Source organism: Erpetoichthys calabaricus, chromosome 8, assembly GCF_900747795.2.
Source record: "Erpetoichthys calabaricus chromosome 8, fErpCal1.3, whole genome shotgun sequence".
Taxonomy (NCBI): Eukaryota; Metazoa; Chordata; class Cladistia; order Polypteriformes; family Polypteridae; genus Erpetoichthys; species Erpetoichthys calabaricus.
This window is the reverse complement of record NC_041401.2, coordinates 91,553,812-91,579,263: the sequence shown is the minus strand read 5'-3', so window position 1 is coordinate 91,579,263 and position 25,452 is coordinate 91,553,812. Positions and strand designations below refer to the sequence as shown.

The 25,452-nt window shown below is 36.4% G+C and overlaps 1 protein-coding gene across 10 annotated transcripts in view; it reads left to right on the top strand.

The window, feature by feature from the left end:
- The window catches only part of msi2b (musashi RNA-binding protein 2b), a 632,499-nt gene that overhangs the window by 182,117 nt on the left and 424,930 nt on the right, over window positions 1-25,452 (top strand). The window lies entirely within an intron of this gene.

The following is a 25,452-nucleotide window of genomic DNA, read 5'->3' as shown; positions in this document are numbered from 1 at the left end:
AGAAAGCTATGCTGGCATCTATAGTGTGGTCCAGAAATATTGTTTGTTATACACACATCCTGAAATCCCGTATGATAAGGAAAAGAAATTTAATTTTTTTTTTTTTTTTAAGTTGAGGCCTATAATGTACTTTATTGTCACTGACATCACCATCTCTTCTGTCTGTTGTAGGGTGGGAGGGGGGGTGGAGGGAGTTTGATCATTTAAAAAAAAAAAATGTGTACAGGTTCTCTGACCATAAAGTATGGTACATGTTTTTAATGAAGCATCAATTTAGGGCCTGGACAAAAAGCAGCATTTCTTGCACTTAAAGTAGAAAAGATAATATGAATTTAAAGATTGCATAAATTGTCTTCCTCGGAGACTTTGATCACTTTTTAGTGCATTTGCAAGCATTACTGTGTGGTCAGACAGCAACTACTCATAGAACTAAAAATCAGAGCAATAAGCTTTTGGTGGTTTGCTTCAATGATTTGTTTTTTAATGCTGTGGACCTTTGTTTTCTTTTGCGAAATGAGTTTAATTAATTTATATGATAACTTTTCCTTGATTCTGTAAGCATCAGCAGATATGTACAGTATATTGGTCTGTTTTACTTTTTTTTCATTTAATAAATTAAGCACTCAAGTAGTGCTTCAGCAGTTGATTTTGGAGAATGTCTTAACTCATGCTTTATTAAAACACAGCTGGCCATGGAAAGCAGCGTCTTTTACATTACTATAATGCAACATTAAATATTGTATAATTATGTAATACATTTTTGTTCATCTAAAGAATAGCTGTAATAATTTGAACTGAGGACCAGAAGTAGGAATTTAAGAAAGACACACACCAAGTTCTAAACCAGAAAATCAGACCACTCTTTTGGCAACCAGTAACAAAATCCTAAATCATATTCAAAGTAATGTAGCTAAACAGCAGAAAAATAAAGTGCTAAAGGTCAAAGGAATATCCATCAAATTCGGCTGAGGAGAAAGTGTACAGCATGGATCTCCATACTGTCACTGCTGACATCACAAGTCAGGACCGATTTACCATGGTGTTGTCCACAAAAAAAAACAAAGGCATTAGAATAAACTAACAATATCAAAACAAACATAAAACAGAAATATAACATCAGAATTGGATTCAGCATTCTAAAAAAGAAAAAGACTGAAATAATCATTCAACCTTTAATCAGGAGGAAAAAATTGTAAACAGAGCACGACCACAACACTTTTTAAAAAAAGCATTGACTTTATCTGTTAAAAGCTTTAAAAATGTTATGCACTTCTATGATTGACAAACTGACATAATGCATAATTTTCAAGCAACATGAATTTCTAGTTCAAGCAGAACAATTTAGTATACTGTATACTAGATTATTCCTAACTTACATCAGTACTAAATGCAAAGTGAAGAGCAGGTGTTTGCTGATCATTACTAACAGACAAGCTGTTGAAGCAGGAATAACAAACTTGCATACCATTAAATTTAAGGAATGGATTTTCTTTGTTTTGAACATAAGCTAAGTTTTGGTCTATTTTATTAATGTTTAATGCCTGCGATTTGATAGAGATCTGCTGTACATCAAAGTTCCATTTCTTGTGTGTGCTCATGATTTGACCTTTATACATGATTGAACTTTACACTTATTTTAGCACACAGTGACGGTGTGGTTTACATGTTTCTAACTCTGTCCTAAGATGTTCAAACCTTGAGTCAGTGATTGTTACAATCATTGTTAGCAGTCTGCACCAACAGCATGTCACTTGAGATTCCAAGCCACAAATACATGTTTGTTATTCTCGGAATTTTTGGTTAATTTGTATAATTTGTAGGTAGGAAAAATGAAAAAGTAAGAATACTTTTGAAATTTTATTAAATTAAGGATATTCTTTAACTTCCCTCTTTTTCTCCAAGAGAATTCTGGTTGGGGAAGAAGGCATTTTGCAGAAATGGACAGATTGTTATTTAACTACCATGATGCTTCTCATAAAAAATAGCCATGTCCTACTTTTGATTTACTTTATTATTTAGTTGAACCGGTTTCACAAATACTGGTTTTAGGGTCTTATTAGCATTAGGTACTGGGATTTGATTCAAAGTATAAGGAAGTGTTTTTATGGTTGGTTGAGTTGACTTTTTTGTCTTCTGTATTTAGACGCTCGTGTCTTAGTAAAATGGAGCATGCAGTCAAAGGATAGTAAGTGTGCAGAGTCAATCTTTATTAATTAAATATGCTCAAAATGAAAAAATATGTTGAATCCTCTGAAATGAAAATCGTATTCTGAGGAGTAAACTTGGGCCTGTTGTTTTGCTTCCTTCTAGTTTTTCCTGAATTCTTGAAGTGAATTATGATGTTTGCACCATCCCTTTAACGACTTTCAGTAAAAGCCTTATCATCTTGCTGGCACCAATGTACAAACAGGAAAATCTGGACAATTTTTTTCTGTCAAACAGTGCATAAGATTTCCTTTTCATTTTGTGGTGCTGGACTTCTGCTTATATTGAGATTGAATTGAATTTAATTTAAAAATTCAGTAGGTGAATCAAAATAACAGAAGAACCAAGCTGATATTTAAGGATAGAGAGATTTTTTTCTACTCCATCACCACTGTAAATTGTTTTAAGCGGGTTTGATGTGGGATAGTTTGAACTATTAAATTGCAAACAGCTTTGACACTAAGTCATTGATGCGTCAGAAGACCACAGATAATTTACTTCGTCTCATTCTTACGGTCACCACCAACATCTGATGATCATAATTGAGGGTGAAGATGGCAGATGACTGGTAATTCTTCAAAAGACTCTTGTATGACTTCTATAAAACTGACACTTCTACACTGGTCCTTTTTTCAGTCCCATGATCACCTTTTCCCTAAATGGTAAATAAATCCCAGAGGGGGCTAGCTGCCTCCCTTGTTTTCTGAGCCCAAAGTTCAAATGCTATGCAGCAGTGGACCTAAAATCCTATAATCTTGTCACATCTTCAGGAGTATCTCACAGGATATATAATCATAATCCTTTTCTAAGCCTATAAAACACAGGATTGACTTACTCCTGTAAACACATGGACAAAATATAGGTCTGTTGTTTCTGGCCAGCCTACAACTCGTACTGCTCCTTCTGTATCAGATATTCAGATATCAGACAAAATATTCATTTTAGCACTATGATGTTCATAGACTTTACATGGAGGTTGACCAGTATTATCTTCAGTAATTAGAACAGAAACATTATGTTCCCATTTTTAAAACGACTGATTAACTTTCCAATCTCAAAAAATGTACAGATTCCTCACCCACTGACAAGGTATGTCAGAAAGTTTTACTGTGGCAAGATGCATCAAACTGTTCCTGTACAAATCATTCTTGGGTAAAATTTTAAAATGTAGCCAGCTACCTCTGCGTTAGTTCTGGGTTATGTAAACTTCTAACCTTTCTTTTATATCTGTTTTCTGCTTTTCTAGCTTTAATCAACATTTTCACGGGTTTCAACTAAATGGGTATATGAGAAAGAATTAAGACATGTGCACTGTGTCACCAAGAATGACGCAACAGAAAAGCAGATAACACTGCTGCTAGATTAAACAGACTCTGTGTAATGTAAGAATAGGTCAGCGGCTTGGTTAAGAGCATCTGTTTTGTATTAGTGGCTTCAAAATCACAGCTGCTTAAAACTCCTATCTATCTATCTATCTATCTATCTATCTATCTATCTATCTATCTATCTATCTATCTATCTGTCTGTCTGTCTGTCTGTCTGTCTGTCTGTCTGTCTGTCTGTCTGTCTGTCTGTCTGTCTGTCTATCTAGTTAGTTCACAGGGCTAAATTTATAAGAATGTGACACCTGACTGTAATTGAATTGAATAGTGCAAACAAGAACAATGTTTATTTTAGATGAGAGGAAGGTAGGATTAATAGCAGGAAAAGACAAGTGTATGTAAATGAGTATTTTTCTTGTTATTTGCACTGTTTAAAAGTACAAAAAGAAAGGTTCTGCAGTAACCCAGGCCTTTGTGACAATAATACACTAGCCTCTTACTCACAAAAAAGGTGAAAAGTCTAATTAGTTTGGAAGGCTTAAGCTTAGTCATTGGGTTATTGTAAGCAGCTTTGATGGTGAGCCTATTCAGCCAAGCTGAAACAACTCAACCCCCTTTTGTTCCCTCAAATTCTTATTGCAGGCTTTGTTTCTTAAATGCAACTCCCATACAGGGTTGTTTCATTAGACCATTTCCATTCCAGCATACCAGGACAATAGCTGCTTTTATGACTAGCTTTTTTGATTTTCATGTCCTCCCAGGACAGGTGTCATAACCAGTTTATATGAAAAAAGTTTAACCCTTTAACTCTCTCTTGGGCTGTTAAATGTGCTTAATGGTCTTCATTTTGACATGGAATTTTTGCTTTTTCTTATTTTGAGTTTTTCACAGGATTTATTGTGATTAAGAGCTAAACATAAAACTTGAACCTTAGGCTGCAATTGACAACTCTGTGTTTTTATTTTTAATACAGGATTTTTTAATCTTTTGAGGCAAACTAATTTATCTAGTTTAAAACTAAACAAAATTCAATATTCCATTGTTTCAATGTACAGTGCATTTAACCAAAACAATGTAAGAAACAGCTGCCAATCATTGGGTTTAAATCTGTTTGTTTAGGGTAAATGATTGAAGGTTTCAACCACACTGGTGCCAGTAAGTGAAAGGAAGCAGTCTCTTGTGGAGATGGAACGGAATGTGTTTTATTTTTGGCAAATGTTCCATAAGTCTGTTCTCTTGTGTAATTAACACAAGTGATCTCATACTTAGATCTGACTGGCTTTGATTGTAATACCGATGAGGACACGCTCTGACTGATGCTACTTTAATGAGCATGTACTGAAGTCGGTCAATATCCTACATCGTGATGCACTGCTTTATTAGCAGTTTCACTGCTTTTTTTCAATTTGATGTGGCAAGTAGTTGGAAATATAGTAGTTTAATGTGATAATTTCTGAAAAGGGTTTCTGTAAGTTTTCATTTCAAATTCTATAAAATATTTGACAAACTAGATATGTTTGTGCAGTCATGTTGAACAAACTATAAGCAATTCAGGAAGTTTGTTTTAATGCTGCCAGTTTGCTCTGTTGCCTCCCAGGTTCAGGAGATGGTTTTGGAATCTTGACATTTTCATTGCATTTTACACATCGTTCTCTTGTCTACAGTACAGTATGTTTAGAAAGGTATTATTACTTGCTTATTTTTATAATTTGTCCCTTGAAAATGTATTTGTTTAGTATTGCCATGAAATGCCACTATAAGCTATAATGATCTTAATTCTGACATAATTTTGTAGTTTTGGGTTAATTAGATTATAAGGGAAATTACTATTGCAAAATGTTCTGAGTTAATTCAGAGTTTTTCTTTTATGAACATGCTTTCCATCTAGTACAGTTAAGTCTTCAAGCTTAACCATATGGCTGCTGATTTTCAGTGACCCTTTTGTTAAGTTGTTATTGCTGTCAGCATGTTGATTCAGATAGAAGCAATATTTTATGATGTTTTCTTAACATATTCATAAAGATATACAGGTAGACATTTAAAATATGTAAGTATGTGATTATTTCTGATTTTATTGAAAAATGCCATTGTTTATCAATTATGTTATTATTTTTGAAATAAAAAATAGATGTTCATGTTTTCAAAGTCATCAATCATAAAAACAATATACAAATTTAATTCTTATGTAGCAATTTTCACTGAAGACAGGCTCAGACATGCTCAACCTTAGTTGCCTTTCAGCTTCAAATTAAATTCTGCTGAAGTGGCAGCCACTTCCAATCAAAAAGTCATCAAAAGTTCTTTTCATAAAGTTCTTGACAGGGTTAACATAACTCTAATAGCATCTGCTGTATCCCCAAAGCTTTGGAGAGAATTCCATATATTAAATGTAAAAGGATAAAAATCTTCTTTTAAAAGGAAGGAAAATGTGGGGGTTGTGATATGAAAGTGATATGAAAGAATCTGATTGGAAGCAGTAATGCCATCTGAAAAAATGGGACGGTGCTGGTGGTGTATAGGAATAATTTACTGTATGTATTAAATAATTGTTCAATTATATGTATTGTTACATTATACTTCTCTGTTTAGCAATAAGATTGTGTTTTTGATGCATGTAATTTTATAGTTTATTTCAAAACATAGGGTGGCCGGTTTTATGACTGAAAGTGCACTTTATGAAAAATAATTAAATTATAAAAAATTGGATACATTTAAAATCATTTAAAAACCCAGACAATTTCAAAATAGATGTTAATAATTTCTTAAAAACAGAAAGCTGCATTTATGAGATATAAATATAATCTAATAGGAGTTATACCCAAGCAGTGAAATACATCTTAGAAACAACATTAAATCGAATTAATTAGTGAGGATTAACTGCTGATTATTATCTTCATTAGATAGGAAAATGCATCCATCCTAAAGAACATTTTTGATGGTTATTTTCATGAAGAATTCAAAAGTACAATGCATGTATATATTGGAGATTTTAGTCTAATGTGGAAGAAGTTGATGTGGGTACTAAGGCATGCTTGTGATAACACAAGCAAACAGAAAATGAAAATCTCTGTTACAAATTCTTGGTACTGTTTTCTCAAGGAAAGGGTATGTTTCCTGTATGCTTCTTTTTCCAGTGGCCTTCGTGGGTAAAGCTCTGACAATTCCACAACTCCGGCTTGTAATAACAGACAGATGTATGTTCAAATCATATGATTATTTTTCCTAAATGGCATTTATTTTTTGCCTCTTACATTTTGTATTGTTGTTTTACAAAGCCTAGAGAGCAAGATGCATGCTGATTGGCAGTGTGATGAAAACAGAGCATCCCTGTGTGGATAGCGCTTTGAGTACTGAGAAAAACGCTATATAAATGTAATGAATAATAATTATTATTATTATATGAGTTTCATTGTACTATGTACAAATAACAATACATCTGAACTAAACTAACTACATTGCATTGTGTTTTTAATAAAGGCCTTGCATTTTTGAAATGACCAAATGTGGTAAAGTGAGGTCCATGGCTGATTGCCTTTTTAAATAAATAATCTGCGCACTCATGGGTTTAAGGAAAGAGGCATGGTAGCATGGCGGGAGCGGTTCCCAGGCGCGATGTGGTGTGGGTGTTTCTTCACTTAAGTGCACAGGTGTGGAGTAACCTGTGGCCGCAATTGATGCCAGGAGCTGCTAATCGGCACACCTGTGCCACGTCCCCATATAAAAAGGAGAAGAGGGAGTACAAAAGAGAGAAATAAAGAAATGAAAGAAAAAGACAGATTAGAAGAAAGAGGGAGGGCAGGGCACAGAGTGAGTGTGTGAGTGAGATGAAGACAGCAAGCTCGTATGAGCAGAGGCAGGCAGCTGGGAGGAGAGCCCCAGAGAGAGTGTATGGCCAACACTCAGGAGATTGAACGGCTTGCCACAGAAGGCAGTGGGAGTTGAGGAGGCTTGGGAGGGAGAGCCCCAGTTTGAGTGCCCTGGTCACTGGGGACCCGAGTCTCGGTGCCACGAGGGAGCTTACGTAGCCAGGGAACAGAAGGCTACCAGACCAGTTGAAGGTCAGCTGCACCTGCTGGTAGGGCGACTCCCCTGCTGCAAGGCTTGTATGGGATAAGCAGGCGAGCCGTCAGTTAAAAGAGAGAAGGCACCGGGTTTTTTTTTTTTTTGTTTGTTTTATTTTTTTTTAAATAAGGACAACTTCCTGCCATGAATTTAACCTCATTTTAAAAGATTTGTTTTTGGATTTTAACCTCCACTTTTTCACATATTTTTATGGATTATTTATTTATGGAACTTTGGGCACTGCACCATTTATTTGGACACTTGTAATCTATCAATTGTGATTGTTTTTAATAAAAGCACTGTACTCTTTTGCACCTACCCCTTGCTTCATGTGGTGTCCTCATTTGTATACCCCATCACGGTCATGACTATCGATGGTGTTGTGTTCAAGAGGCTCCCAAAACTGGAAGAGGGAGCATGGAGCAGACCCGCACACAGCAGTCCTCACACTCTCAAATGGCTTAGTCCAAACTCAGGAGGCTGCCGTATGGCCTTCACAGGCACAGAAATGGAGCAGAGGCTTTATAATCAATATATCCACAAAGAACAGAGAAAAAACTGTAAAAAGCTCAGGCCTACGAAGAAAATTCCTTTAATACTTTAAAGATGTACTCAAAAAGATTAAAAAAATACAAGCAAGAGCAAAAGTGGAAAATTGAGGCATAAAAGGTTATGCTGAAAAGTTAAGCCTATAAACAAACAAATCCAGTCTGTAATCCAGTCAGTCTTCAACCTTTAACAAGCAAAAGGTCATAATCAGAAAATCAGAACAAGAAACCTATGAAATCCAAAATGTGAACCCAAAAACAGATATAGGTACTCAGATGTTGAAGTACTGGTGGCTGTGGGCTTCTAAAGGTCTGGAGTCGGTCCCACAGCTGTTGTGTCATAAAGATGACAAGGAGCATACAAACAAGAACAAATAAATATACAAACAGCATAATACAACAAAAATAAATAAATGGAAATGTATTCATTGAGAAGAAATCACATTCAACAACAGAATTTACAAAATTACTTAATTATATCAAAAGACAATAAAATAAATAAATTAAAGGTAAAGAGACTTGAGCCAGGTATGAAACCTTGTCTCTTCCTTAACAGGTACTGCTCCAGCATGCCACGGCTTAAAAGAGCACCACATGCAAAAATTGTTCTGCTCAAGCCAAACAACGCGAGCCTCCTCAGGAAATTAAAGTCTTTTCTGGTCCTTTATGTTGCTTCAGTATTTTTAGTCATATCCAGATTTCCATCCAGATTCATCTAATCTAAGCTAATCTTATGGTACTTACTGTACAGTATCTGAATCATGTGACTGGAGTCACATAAGTATTGCTCTTCTAGAAGACCATTTTCATTTCTTTTGTTTTGCTAATGTAGAGCAGTAGACCGTGCAACCTGCACAAATCAACAAAGTCACTGAACAGGGCCTCCTCCAGTCCACTAATTATACCCTCTGTGATTCCAGAGTTTTCTGGTAATTTCTACATCTGACATGTTTAATAATTATTTAGGGTTTGACTATATAGAATAAACAGAGCTAGGTTAATTCCTTGAAGGGAAGTTAACTGTGTTGTTGACCACATATTCTGACAATCAGCTCTGTTGACCTTAAAACTGTGGTGGCCACTCTCCGGTGATTAGGAATGCAAAATACTGGGGGACATTCACCTTTTCTGAATTTAGCTTACCTCCAAGTAGTAAGGACTGAATGGTGGTAACAGGTACTTGTTATATCAAAAAACTCATCCTCACATGAATGCTTGCCTAATCCAGATGAGATATGTGCTTGATCGACAACGTGAAATATGTCTGGTCTTGCTAGTTACATTATTCCAGGCATTAACTGGTGAAAATATTTTTTGAAACTAGCAGCATCCTTTTTTAGCCATTTTCATGGAAAGATGGCAATTATTATGATTGCATAATGTAAAGCTGTGGCTGTTTTTGAGATTGAAAAAAAAAAATGAAAAGTACGAGTCATTTGTTTGGTAAATCTGTAAACTGCCTCTGAATAGGAGTTTAATTTATTTTTTTTTATTTAAACATTTCAGTGTTTTACTAGGACAAACCTGAGATATACTGGAAAATGTTAATTTACAAAGCTTCATTCCATCTCATTGACAAGTTTGCTCCGGGCTATGTTTACTAGGCAGTCAGAGAGTGAGTGCTCCCTTGTGGGTCTCTATAGAATTACTCTGTTTCACAGTTTAGGTGAAGTCTTAATTAAGAGCCTTGAGTGAAAGAACAGGAAGCTAAGAACTGAAACTATCAATAAAATTACTAGTTCTGTAATGTGTTCAGATCATCATTTTATTTAAGAGAAACAGTATGGAAATCACTGCATCCCTGCTGGCATTTTGTATCATCCTTTTATAGGAAATACTGGCATAGCCATGGAGTTTCAGCAAGAGTGTCCAGATAGATCCAAGTTGGTTTATGAGCTAAACTGGCAATTTCTGATGGTATGCAATGTAGTATACAACACACATGTTCACCATTTCTTTGGCTAATAGCAGATTTAATTTTTAAGAATGACAAGAGACTTAAAAACACAACAAAAATGACTAGTGTTTTTTTTGGATTTACACTTTTTCACAAAATAAGTTGTATCCAAAATACAAATTGATGTTTATAGAACTAATAAAATATTGATCAAATATGGTGGAATTACATAGTATTCTAGTATACAGTAAGTGAAATCTCTTGTGCTAAAACATACAATTTAATATATTCAGGATTAGAAACATATACTTTACCAAAGTCATCTTTTCTGTAAAAGTCTTCTGCTGTACTTACTATTGTTTCTTCCTACCAGAAGAAGAAGAAGACATTGCATTTATCAAGTGCTTTTCAAGACAGTCAAAGCACTTCACATCGAGAGGGGGCAGCCACTTCGACCAGCACTAATGTGCAGCATCCACATGGATGATGCGATGTCAGTCATTTTGCTCTAGTATGCTCACCACAAATTCGTTATTAGGTGGTGAAGGGGTGAGAAAGATATTTTGTCAATTACAGACAGTTGATGATCAGGGAGCAAGAGTGACCATGTCGTGATGGGCTACTGTAACTACTACTATTACTACTACTACTAGTACTATGTAACATGTTTTTATTAAACAAGTGGTCAAACAAACCAAAAATGATAAACAGACTTGTATGTATGGGAAGGTTCGACATGTTGTGTGTCCAGAGATGCTCTTCTCCATACCTCAGTTATAACGAGTGGTTATTTGACTTATTGTTGCCTTTCTATCAGCTCGAACCAGTCTGGCCGTTCTCTTCTGACCTTTGACATCAACAAAGCATTTTTGCCTAGACAACTGCCTCTCACTAAATATTTTAGCTTTTTCGGACCATTCCCTGTAAACCCTAGAGGTGGTTGTGTGAAAAAATTTCAGTAGATCTGCAGTTTCTGACATACTCAGACCAGCCCGTCTGGCACCAACAACCATGCCACTGTGATATATGGCCAGCCGTTTATTCCGGCCAATACCCCTAAGCCGCCAGATGGAGCCCTTCCTGCAATGTGGAAATGCCCCGAATTCCAGCAGGGCATCATGGACCTTGGAGTTTTCCTTCACAACCCTGCTGGATACCGTGTGAGCCACCAGGAGACGCTGCAGGGAGGCATAAAGATTTATATTTTCATTATAGCCCAGAAGTACTACCTCGTCACGAGGACGAAAGAAATGAAGTATTTCCGGGATGAAGAAAAAGAAGAGTTTTTGATCTGACCTGGAAGTGCTAGGAAGTCACATGGACTGAGGGGCAGAGGCATTTCCGGGTCAGGGACTATAAAAGGACTCTGGGAGATCTCAGCAGTGAGCCAAGTTGGGAGGAAGGGTGACTGAGCTGCTGGGAGTGGAGGATTGATTAGTGTGTTGATTATTATATTGATTTATTTGAGTATTGTGGAGTGGTGGTGCTTTGTACACATTGATATTATAATAAATTTAGTAATTGGACTTTTACCTGGTGTCTGACGTGTGGTCTGAGGGTTCAAGGGGACAACAGCACCCCTATCTGTCACACCACATTCATAGTCACTTTCTTCCCCATTCTGATGCTCTGTTTGAACTTCAGCAGGTCATCTTGACAATGTCTACATGCCTAAATGCATGGAGTTGCTGGCAAGTGATTGGCTGATTATATACAGTATATGCATTAACAAGCAGTTGAACAGGTGTGCCTATTATAGCGGCCAGTGAGTGTATATATCATTGTGTTCACAGAGTTCCAATCTTGGGACACACATTGGTTGTGCCACGAAGCTGCAACATGGATATGGCTCAATCCATTGTTTGACGTCTGCTCGTCTTTTTTGTTTCCCAGGTATGTGTGCAGATGCATCACACTTTTTTCGTCCATCAAGAAGAAAGGGACGCCTTGTAAATAGTAATACCACTTTCCAGAGATGTATTATCACAGCATTTTCAAGTGAATTAAAACTGTATGTTTGATCCTTGGTCAGCTGGGTAATTGAGCCTATAGTAAACTTCCAAAAGATCATTATATACTCTAAAATGCTGAACTGGTTGCTGTCATACAAGATCTCTGTTTTCACTGTGGTGCTGTGAAGAAAATTATCTTTTTATGGATTTCAGTAAACTAGATGATAAAACTTCTGGAGAGCATTTGCTATGTAAGCAATGTGCTCTTTCCATTTCTGTGTTTTCAGTGATGATTTTGGTGTAGAACTCCAACATGAATTTAGTGGGGATCCCCAGTTCAATACCAATACCAGTTCAATACCATTATGTACCCCAACAATTCTTAAGTTGTGCCCTGTTTTCTGAGAATATTAATTTGCTCTTCATTACTGTATTAGTGATTTCTGCCGCTTTAACCCTATCATTTCTCTAAGTTTCTGTCTCTTCCTGTGGTTCAGTATGAGATTTGTTTCATATCCTCTAGCTCGGTGCAAGTTATTTTGTTGTAGACTACTATCTTCTAAATCTTGTTTAGTCTGCTTTTTGTTTTATGTTCAGTACATTTCGTAAGGTAGCTGAACTGCTGTTTTAGGCTTATCACCAGTTTTTCAAATATTTCAGTTCTACTTTCGATTTTAATGTATTGTTCTATAGGTGTATTGTTTCCAGTTTGTGTTATTGAAGTCTGAGATGAAAGATGAAGTGCTGTATTTGAAGATAAAATGAAAGCAAGTAATCCTTGCTATCAATGAGGGCGTCTTTGGATACTTTCAATTTTTATGTTAGTCTGATTAATGCTTTGTGCATAACATGTATATATCTTATGAACATGCAAGTTGCAGAATTAAGAAGTTATATATATTGTACAAAAAAAAAATCAATTGTTTTTTTAAATACATGTATGCCTTTAATAGCACTAGATATTTTTATTCTAGCTGTATGTGATATAATTTTAGGACTTCTTTTTTGGAATGAGTAATGGAAGAATATACTCCACTGTATTGTCAGAATACCGTTAATACTATAGTATTAATGTAGTAATTTCCTTATAGAATGTGTTAGTCACTATTGATAATTTATAGTGTCTAAAAATTAACAGCTATTTGTAACTTAAAAGGTAAGCCAGTTAAAATTTTGTAACAGTTATGTAATCACATTTATTATTGCTGCTCAACTATTGTAACAATATTCATATGGAGTGTGGGGTATGGAGGGTGTTGGGTGCTGTGGGGTTAGTTCATTTCTGCATCTGAGTCAAAATATATTTCAAGATGTCAGAGTAGCCTAAATTGACCTAGACTTTTGAAAGTGCTATACTTTGGTGATATTTGCTATAAATATGCTAATAAAAAACATGGCCATAATTATGTTAGGTCTTCATGCAGGTATTTTCCAATTTGAGTATCAACATAAACTGGTACTAATCACTAACTTGATACAAATGTGTTGGCCTGCCCAATTGTGTTTGGTACAGTTATCCTCATAAGTGTCAAGTGATTGTCTTTTTAGTTGATCTACAGAAACTATTATGGTAATATACAGTATTTAACTCATTAATATGAATAAATATGGATTGTTTGCAGGTACATTCTATTACTAAAACGTATTTGTTTAATGTGAAAATGTTTATTTATTGCAAACAGCATCAGTAATTTACAGTGTCCGTTTTACCATTCAGATTCAAATTGTTTGAGCACCTCTAAGTGCTGGTCAGATTATTTCTCGGATAAGGAGACATGAATGCAGCTTTTTTGTATTAGTTTCTGATTAATGGAAGCATTCGAGTAATTTTTGGATAGTAAGCAGTGCATTTATATTTGTTAACAGTATTTGAGTATATAGTCTTATTATAAACCCAAATCTTTAGTAAACTAAATTTGTCAATGAAACAGTTGTTTTTTCTTCAGGAATCATTTATCCTAAGGATGGTGTACCCAAGACACAGACTTTGGTTTTGATGACTGTCAGTTTGATATATGACTGCCTATCAGCAATGCATTTTAGATGGTCTTTTTGATATAGTAAAACTTGTGTATTATTAGCATTAAATTAATTGTTATGCAGTAGATGTCAAAAATCTCTAGAATAGGACAGGTAGGCATAACTGCTCTTGGTCTTTTTCTAGATGTTAAATTTCCCTTGCTTGCATATTTGTGGCTACCAAGTAAAAACTATAGTATATGCAGCAACTTATGCCAGATTTTCTCTGTAAATGCTAATTTCCAAAAGCATTTAGTTGGCAATCTTTAAAAATGCAATTGGAACTGACCACTTTTATTCTACTGTCATTAATTTTCATGCCTGATTTTAAGTATAGTCAGAGAAACTAAAAGGAGATCTTGCATACTTAAAGACTTTGACTTCAAGGTTTTCCGGATACTTCTCTTGAAGCTTAACATTATATGCTGATCTACTTCTCCATCAAATTCTACAAAGAAACTGGTAGATTACAAGGTATTTATTTATTTTTGCATGCATGGGCTACATGACACAGACCAGTTAATCTGTTTCTGGGGAGTTGTGAGCATTAAAAATCCCTTTTCTGGAGCAGACTGCTCGGTTTCAGTTTTTGCATGGTAGCCAAGCTTTTGTTATGTTTTTGAGGTGGAATCTGTTTTTTTTTTTTTTGAGGTTTACTTTCATAAAAAGTAAATTGAATTAAAGAAAAATCTTCCTGGAATAGATGTGTAAAAATCTGCACATATCATCCTCAAATTGATCGCTTTACTTGTGATGTCAGGGAGACAGAAACATTCAATGGCATTGAAAATGCTATTTGAAAGCTTCTCACTTTACAAAAGGTATGGTTTTCTTATTGCTTTCACATTTAAAATAAGCTAAAAAATGCTATATGGGCACTTGCTTTTGTACCCAAGCCTCAGAAACATTGTTGGTAGTCCTTTCAGAGAAAAACTGACTATTGGAAACTTCTAGTGTTGTATCCCAGCAGTTCTGCTCCCCAAAAAAGGAATGAACTGGTATTACATTTAACAAAGAATTAGGTTATATTAGTGTATTACGTTACTACAGTGCATCTTTCACTTTTCCGACATGGTCTTAACACCTCTATATCAACATCTGTGAAATCAATGGATGACTGCTGCTGCATATTCTGCTTGGCTGAAGATGGGTGCATTTTTTCCTGAGGTGTGTTTATCTGCAGTGTTAATATAAAGCTTAATGAAGCCTCTTGGAGACTGGAGGCTTTTTACAATTAGAGTGCTTTTACCTTTCAGTGCTTTCCTTTGTATGGTATTTCAGTGACACATTGTCTTTCAGGATAGTACTGTATATGTGTACCCGTTTGTTTTCCGACTGTGCTTTGTGCCATTACAGGGACGCAAACAGCTGCAGCTTGTCTTATGTGTAAGTCAGGACTTAGCCCAGGATGGAACACCATTTTATCTCTAGGTGCACTAATACAAATATACCCACGTTTATGTATGTAGGACAAACTTTAAGTCTACAGACAATTTAATTTGCTTGTTTTTGAGATGTGAAAGAAAACAAGATACAGAATACTCATTTAAAGATGGAAAGAGCCAATTCCGCACGTGCTACCTTGGCCAGTAATCTAAGTCAAATCCCAGGAGCAAATCTCCACTCTGCTGCCTTCCAGATGAGTATTCAGAACCTTAAAGGGCAGATGAATTGTTCACTAGTTCAAATAATAGTATGCTGTATGTGTGTAGATTCTTGTGTTTGAGTGCATTTTGGAAACAAACATATTATGGAACTTGCATCAATTTTTAGGCTTGTACTATTGCATTTCATAGTGCACTTCTCAACTTACTAGTTTTCCAGTGCTATTGAACATCAGGGAAACTGGTAGAACAATTTCTGTTTCTCACATTACTTTTCCCAGTGTTTGGATTATGTATAAATGATTAAATATAGAGTAGGTTGACGGTTGTTTATCTGACAAATGTTTGTGATTATTTTAAAATCCTGATTTTTAAAAACATTATTTTGTGAGATAATAAAGTCCATCCATCCATCCATTTTCCAACCCGCTGAATCCGAACACAGGGTCACGGGGGTCTGCTGGAGCCAATCCCAGCCAACACAGAGCACAAGGCAGGGAACCAATCCTGGGCAGGGTGCCAACCCACCGCAGGACGATAATAAAGTCTTAAAAGAAAAATTAAATTTTGGCATTGCTATGTTGGGAGAACGTTAATATTCCAAAACCATATGACTGGTTGTCTTGAAATTTGCACACATGGGAAATTTTCAGTTCTTGGTTTGCTGGAGAAATATTAGAGACTTGCTTTCATAACTTGTGGTCATGTGATTGCTCTTCTAGTCTTTTGCTCACTGAGACTTCAGGTTGTTTTTTAATTGAATCAGAAAAATATTATCATGCCATCTGTTCCTAAATATGTTGCTGCACTGTTAAACAATTACTGCTGCTCTAAAGAATACTTGCTACTAGTTCTAGTTTGTTTCGTGACCTCAATTTTTTATGACTCTACCTTGTTTTGTACTTCGTTGTATCAGCCTTGTGGATAATTGTAAATACCATCTGCAATGGCTGCATTCACTTGCTAATGTGTGCTTGTCTTCATTGTATAAGCCCCTTAGACTACTACTAAGTTATTTGAGGGTGAGAGCATGCAAATGTAAAATTTAGGCAATACGTACATGTGAGTCTGCATTTAGCTTTGCACAACAACATGAAACTTGAAAGTGAGATCTTTGCGTACACTTTACAAAATACGCTCTGGCTTTTTAAACCTTGTTCTCTATGCTGTATATAGTGAATTCTTTAGAATGGTCAGCCATCCAACTCTTTCTCTAAAACAGCAACTTAAAAGAACTGAAAATAATTAAAAGAAAAGAAAAGAAAAAGGAAGGCAGATGAGTAGTTTAATTTCCCTCGACAGCAGGTGCTTGTCATCCATCTGAAGATAGTTATAAACATCTGGTGCAGTTGCCAGTGCAGTGGCAGTAACAAGGCGAAGGCCTGCGAATCGTCTAGAGCGCCAGCATTTCCTCCATAATGAAAACAAGCTGCCAAGTCGTCCCTATGAGAAGGATGCATTTTCTGGCTCTTTAACCTCTCTGTCTTGGCAAACCAAATAATTTTCCAAATCTGCCCGGGTGCAACCACATTGTTGAGTATGTTTGGTTGTAAATAATACTTAACATTACATTATTTTTTGCTGTTGAAAATGCCTTCACACTATTTAAAACCATGTATACTTAGCCCTTATGAAAAACTGTAGGATTTCCATGCTAAAGAGATGAGCAAATGTATATTGAATGTACATGTGTCATTAATATCTACTGAATGGTTATGTTCAGGTTATTGGTTTGCAAAAATAAATTAACATAAATCTCAAAGACTGGGGGTAAAGGAGAAACTATATACAGTACTTATTTATTAGGACAGAAGCTTAAATCCTAGTCGAAAAAAAAAACAAAAACTTTGTCACCAAATGGCCAGAATTTAATTCAGCTTTGTCCATGGTTGTCCCAGCTGGTTTTTTTGTTTTTTTCAAATAGGCTTATGTGAATCTACTTCACCTTCTCTCTTACCTTTCTATCTGTCAGCATAGATTAGGTCTCTTTTCCTCAGAAATATTTTTCAGTTCCTCCTGGCGAATTCTCATACATTCCAAGGCCAGTCAAGACATGAGGTATAATTCCTCCAGTATGTCTCGGGTCTTCGTTTCAGTAGGCTGTGCCAGGTATGCCTCCCTCTGGGTGTTGCCAAGAGGCATACAACTATAGTACACTCATGAAACCATTTCATCTGGCTTCTGTTGCTCCAGAAAGAAATGGTTCTGTGGAGGTTTCCCTGTGTATTACTGGGCTTCTCAGCCCTGCCATGCAGTGTGAGCCCAGTAATTTTGGCCTCGTACACTTGCGTTCTCATTCTTTCCGTCACCAGCCAAAGCTCATAACCATAAAGAAGATTGGGGATGTAGGCGGGTGGTAAATTAAAGGTTTTGTCAAAGGATTTGACTTTTGCTTCACTAGATTTGTCTAATACAAAGTCTGCATATGTGCCACTTCTACACTGATTCATTGTTCAGTTTTGTGATCAGTGGGAGAGAGACCCTGAAGTGCTTGAACTTGACTGCTTGCCTATATGGAGAAAGTAATTATTTTCAGGGAGAGAGGACAGTGAGCTCAGATTCAGAACTATTAATTCTCATCTCGGCAACATCATACTCCCTTGCAAAAACTTTTAGTGCATGCTAGACGTCACAGTCCGAGTCCAAAAGGACAAAGTCTTCCTTGGTTTATAATATGTCCCGTCCATGAAAATTATAAACAGGAGAGAAGACAAGAAGCAGTGACCCTAAACAAGTCACGTAACCTGCTAGCAATGTTCCTACAAGGGCCTGAATTGGTGGGTGCAAAAAGTTTTTGTGGCAAGCAAAAATGTTGATCTGCATTGCCCTGTGAGTACTACTTCACGTAATGTTCCACCCAAGAATGATTTTTTTTTAAAATGTTACTTACCTTGTGTAGTTTGTAGTGGTGGTGGAGAAAAATAATTTCATGTTTTTATGGAAGTGAAGATCTCCCTCTCCTCCTCATTCATTGGTTTGGAATCCTGTCTTCAATTCAAACACACAGTATTGTGGGAATGATCTCTTTCATGTTTGTTATGAAGATCACCTTTTCAGGAAATAACCATTAATAATATTTTAGGAAGAAATGCATAAATTTTGCACATTTTGACCAAATAAATTGATAACAGGTAAACAAGTTGCATGAAAATGCTTTTTCTTTGTTCTGTGGAAAACTTCCTGGTTAGCTTTTTTTTTCATTAATAAAATTTACAGACTTCTATTTTTTTAAACTTGAGATTTCTAACGTACTCCTGCTTTGTGCTAGAAGTGTTTTCCATTCATCACAGCAAGTGGATTACTTTGTCATCAAAGACAAAAGAGCATGACTACCGTATTTCTGACTTTCCTTTAGTTGTGTTCATTTTAGTTACTTAAGGCACAGTTTACATGCAGTTTCAAACAGTTTGTGACTTTAAGTTGCAGTTAACTTTACACACATTGCGTAAGACGTTAAATAATTCAGGTTACCTGCATTACATTTTTGTAACTGAAAAGGGGGATTAAAAGAAAAGCTGAGTTTCGTTAACTCCCACGTGTTCAATTACTACTGGCTCCTGCCTACTGTGGCCAACAGAAGGCGCTGCAGCTGCCCAAATCAGACACCAACAGACACAGATCCAAGTTTGCCACACAGCATATGTTTATTTTAATGGGGAAGCACTTTTCCCTCACTCCCCACAGCAGCACAGTTCCAAACAGTCCAAGCACAAATACACAGGCCTTCTTTCTTCCCTTTCTCTTCCTTGTTCCACCTCCACTCCTTCTCTGGCAAGCTTCATCCTCTTTCACCCGACTCTGGCTCCACGAGTGAAGTGAGGCAGCTCATTTTAAGCTGCACCCAGGAGTATTCCAGGTTGCTCATTAGGGAGGCCTGTAATCACTCCCAGGTGTGGTGGAAGTTCCAAGTAGGGCTCTGCAGCTCCTGATAGTGTCTACCCCCATCTCCCACTGACCACCCAACCCCAACCCCCAAAACCCAACAGGACTGTGCCAAACTACAACTACCGTGGAGCCCATCAGGAATCCAAGGTGCCACTGCTGTCTAGTGCTCTGGGGAAGGCAGTGTCCTGCGCATGTCTGCTCCCCTGGTCCTTCCAATACACTGGCCTCATGGCAGGGAAACAGTCACAGCCATCCATCACACTACATAACACTCGACTGGTTTCCTGCACTTCAAACTAACAAGTTGGCTTGTGCATGTGCAATCTACAGCGGCATGTTGAATTCTTTAATGACTGCATTTAACATGTTTTTGCAGTCATAAGTGATATTATCATGTGCATTATAGGGAGGCATTCCAAAAACTGAACTGTAGTGTCCTTCCTCTTTGATAACATGACTTTACATGTCCAGAGAATCTGGTTTTCCTGAAGATCTGTGTTTTAAACTAACTAGGTGCCAGGTATATTCACCATCCAGTATCTGGTGGCTGTGCAACACCTATAATCGGGGAGTGTTTAGCCTGAATAAGATACATAGAACTGCCATGTGGGCTTACCGGTTACATGGCAAAATGGGTCAGATGTGCTGCTGATTGGATGACAGGAACAATTGAGATATTCAGTCATATTCCACCTTAAATTCATCTAAGTAAACCTACTAACTAATACAATATATATGAGAATTATTAGGGTATGTATGATGTATCTTTATTTGTAATAGCAGTCATTATAATCAAAAGCAAATTAAGTTAACATATGCTTTCAATATTCAGTGTTAATTTTAAACAATTTTGGTATTGTTCTTTTATTGCACTTAAACTGACATTATCATATAGTTGTGTATAGTTGGGCCCATGGGAATGTTATGTGTACCTGTGACTTTTATGACCTGCTGTGCTCTCTCAAAACTCAAAATTGTGGATTTGTCTCCAGAAGTCGGCCTCAAAAATCCACAGAAGCCTACCCCGAAATCTAGAAGCAGTCTTCTGGTATACACAGGCCCAATAAAATAAGGTAAAGGCTTTAAAAAAAAAAAAAACTCGGGTGAATGGGAACCATAAAGCCCTTGGTCCAAATAATATAAACAATGTTCATTTGTTTCTAGAAATTTAGTTTAACAAATACATTCTAAAACAATAATCAGGAAACAAAAACAAAAAATGGAATAAATAAATATGCCTAACAGGCAAAACCAAAGCAAATAAAGTCAGTATGTAAGCAAATAATTTCCATACATAAAAAAGGCTAACTCCATAATCCACAGAAAAAAGAAAGAAGCACTTGCAAAGTTGTAATCCACAAAATCCAAGAGATAGAGGGCAGATAACAGAAAATGAATTCACCAATGTCATAGAGTTAGCCCTGTGGCTTTTGCAGGCTTATAAAGTCTGGGAGTGGTCCCATAACTGCTGTGTCGGGAATTCCTTCCCCACTTAAGCTTACAATAAAAAAGTCAAGGCACATAACACTCGCTCTCTCTCCTACATTTACATAGATTGTTGTAGACACGGAACACACATGAAATGTATGTATTCCAAATGATGATATAGTATTTACCCTTTACAACTCCAGGCACCTCACACCGAGATAAACAAGACTTGAGCTGGGAGAACTTTTTGCCCTTTCTGCAGTGGTGGGGGGTATGGGATAGCAGGCTGCTGCATATTAATAAAACAAAAGACGCTGATGGAGAGGTGTGAAGGAATTTAAGGTGGGCCAGGATTACGAGTTTTATCGTAGGCTTCAGGGATTCTAGTGTTAAACAAAGAACAATATGTCACAGCAATAGAAGAAATGCTCTCTGACACCACCACTTACAAACAACTAACCAGCGACCCAACTAAAACCACCTTTAACAACACCACTCTGAATAAGCTCTGGAATAAACCATCTAAATTCACAGGAATATTATAGAATGAAATTCAGTGATGCAAGCTGCCTTGAATTCTATTGCCTCCCAAAAATTCATAAAACCCCTCTAAAATTCAGACTGGTTGACAGCCTAAAAGGTGGTCCAACTTGTAACTTATCTAAAAGATGTTTTCAGATGCTCGAACATTTAACGTATGATTCAGAATATTCTGTTAATGTCCGAGATGGCATTTCAGCTCCTGAAAAATGTATCCATCACTGAGGATGAGATCATAGTCTTGTTTGATAGTGTGGTGCTGTACACCATGATTCCAATTCATCCAGCCACAGAAACTTTACAAACAAAACTAAATAATGAACCCACCATAACGACATGAACGAAGCTGGCCACAAAAGATAAAATGCATCTAGTTTCACTTTGTCAGAAACTTTTATTTTAATGGGAAATACTACAGACACAAAGAAGGCATGCCAGTGGGATCTCCATTATCAGGACTCTTAGCGGAACTGGTAATGCAGCGATTTGAAAGCGTGGCTCTAATTCAGTATACACCGAAACGTTGGATATGCTATGTTGACAATACATTCATCATATTAAAAAGTGACCAGCTGAATGATTTCCATAACCACATCAACACAACATTCCCTGTGATCCAGTTTACTATGGATAAAGAAATAAATCGATGCATCAATTTCCTGGACATATCCACTGAAATAGGTAACAACGTCACCCTGATTACAGGTGTTTATTGTAAGAAATGTTATTCAGACAAAATATTACATTTTGCTACCAATCATCTGTCATTACTTAAACGCAGCTGTGTTAAGACGGTTCAGAAGAATTCACACCCGTTGTAATACCAAGGAGACTAAAAAGAATGAAAGGCGCTATCTTTACCAACTGTTCACTTCAAATGGCTACCCAAAGACATTCATCAGACAATGCTTATTATAGAAAATGCCAGAGACCCCAGCAAACTATCGACTCTAACCTAACCCACCATCCCACCTGGCACACACTTCCTTATCATCACGAGGTATCAGAAGGTACAGGGCGTATCCTGTCCAGATCAGGCATCAAAGTAGTGCACAAGCCTACAAATACTCTGCGCACAGTCCTTTTTAAAACTAAAAGCAGGAAATCAGCAGCAGAGACACGGACTGCAGTTTACAGCATACCATGCGATTCATGTCCAGCTGTATATGTGGGACAAACATCAAAAACACTTGCCACACGTATACAGGAACATCGCAATGCAGTCAGAAGAAAGGACTCACGGTCTTTGATTTACACACATTTAAAATTCAAGGGTAATATATATGCCACAATACCAGAATTGTTGTATTCAAAACCAATGCCAGTGAAATTTCACAATATTTGATATAATGGCAAAAACAGTAATCCCTTTTACTAACATTTTAATTCATGGACAACATGATTTCTCTTATGCTTCTTATTTTACTCTCTTGACATTTACTCCTTTATAATTGAAAAATAGTGATAATAATCAGTACTGAAAATAAAAATCAGTCATGACTATATCTGTGTTGATAAATTTGTGCATTCCAAAATAATTCAGGATATTTTCATTTAAACAAACTATTAAACCTGTTTTTGTAACAGCAGCTTTTAAAATCTAGTTTGTCAGAGGATCCCTGTTTTAGGTTTCTGTCATTTGCTATGTAAGATTTATATTTGCATCATTACCTGGTTAAAAAAAAAACTTGCCATAGAGTAATATTTAGCAGATGAGTCAAATCAATTCAAATTTCAAATGTCACAATCTCCTGCTGCTTTAATTGTCCAAATCTGTCCATTGTTACATTTTTTACAACTTTAAGACATTCTATGGTAGTCATAGTTGTCAGTTGTACGTTAACCTATTATTCAAGACCTCTTGTTAAAACAGCCTTTGCTGTTATTCTTATTCTGTGTTCAGAGCATGTTACATGAGTGATCAGACACATTCCTAGCTAACTTTATTGGGCCGGAGGAGACGGACAGGAAGCCCTGCATTTTGTGCATCCACCCACAAAAATAAGTAGAAATTAAAATTGAAAAACCCAAACACATGCTATATAATAGATATATAGATTATGTTTTATTAAGGATAGATTTAATTTCTAGCTTGGTCATGGTGATTACATTTGCATGGGTTGATCGCTATCCTTCAATCCTTCAATTTCGTTGTTCCTTTGTAAAAGTGAAAATGACAATAAAGATCTATCTATCTATCTATAGTGAGTGACTATGACTACTGAGATTTTGGTGCACGTTCCATGTTTGATTACACATCCCCAGGCTACAGAAATTAGCTATGCTTTTTTTTTTTGGTGGCATTGCGCATGCATGTGTTTCTGCCATAGGGGAATGAGAACAGAGGTAGGTTTCAGCAAACATGTAAAACGTTTTAATCCAGAGGCAAAATATTGGAAAAAGTAGGACACATCAGACTGGGAGTGCAGCTGGCAGAAAGTACTTTGCGAACGTAATTAAATATTTTTTATTAAATTCATAACATGTTTTGATGAAATGTTCTTTATTAGTTAAAACCAAACCATGCACAGACAAATTATGAATAAGAAGAATATTAACGGAATAAGCAAGAATATTTACGAATGTAATAAAAAAATAGAGACTTATGAAATGTGGACAAAATAATGTTGAACAATTATAGTTAAAGGCTATCTCTATAGAAAAAAGGCTGTGCTAACCTCTGTGAAACATCAATGAAAGAAAGAACTATAAAGAAACAAGTTTAGTAAAACTATTTACTGTATGTGTCCTGTCTTAGGTGTTTGCAGCTTGCCACAGCTGTCATTGTTGCCTTGCTCTTCCTCTTGCCTCATAACCCTTTGCAGGGAGAACACAGCTTTGTATATTTGTCTTTAACAGTATGTTTTAAATGTTTAAGACAATATGAGAATGTAGGTTTTAGATGAGCACAGTGGTGGAGAATATGATAGACCACCAAACCCTCTAAGCCTGTGTTCAGTGCTGCTGATATTGTGAACAATTGCTCCTTCTCTTTTGTATATGTAATTGTTTTTGCGTCCTTACTTGTAGTAATTTTTGTTCTTGGTTGTTGTACCAAACTATTTAAGTCCAGTACATGTTTGCCAGAAGTGAAAAATCCCACCAGCATTGAGCAGGTAGTTATGCTCCACTCCACTCCACTCCATCACAGAGCATACTTATCTCTGCACACTAAAAACAATATTCACTCACATCACTTTTCTTTCTTTTAAGCAATAATACAGCTTTAAACTGGAAGCCTTTGATCCTTTAATCTATTTTATACAGTACATGCATATATACTCAAATCTGTTTAATTCAATTCAGGGTCAAAGGCGGCTGGTGCCTGTTCCAACCGCATCGGGTGCAAGACAGATAAAGCCTTAGACTGGGTGCCAGTTCTTCGAGAACACACATACACACACTCCAACGCAGGATGAATTTGGATTTGCCAATTAACTAAAATACATATGTTTGGAAATAAAAAACCAATGCAGACATGGGGAAAACATTAATGCTTCACATCTGTATTGCAAGAGCACAGTATTTGAACCTAGGATACTGAATCCATGAGGATGCAGCATTAATCAGTGTGAGATTTTAAACAGTTTCACTTACTTGACTTGTGCCATGTGATTTTAGCACAGGGTTCCATATTTCAATGCTCCAAGAAGGTACCATTGTTTGTGTATCAGTGTTTACTGGTTGATTTTATTTTCATTCTTAATTGTTTGTTTAGTGAGTGAATTTAGGTTCATTTTGTAAATGTTAATTATTTACACAAAGCACTTTATCTTGTATTAAGATTTACAAATACTGTTTTGACTATGACCTGTAAGAATCATGTTGATGAGGATCTGCTGGGGATGGAGCCAAGGATAATAGCACAGCATAAAATTAGCTTTGTTGAACATAAGATTAGTTGAAGTGGAGAGGAATAAGAAGACAAGACAGCACAGTGATGAAATCTCACGAAGAACACAGTTCCAGTAAGGAGGATTAGGAGTCTTC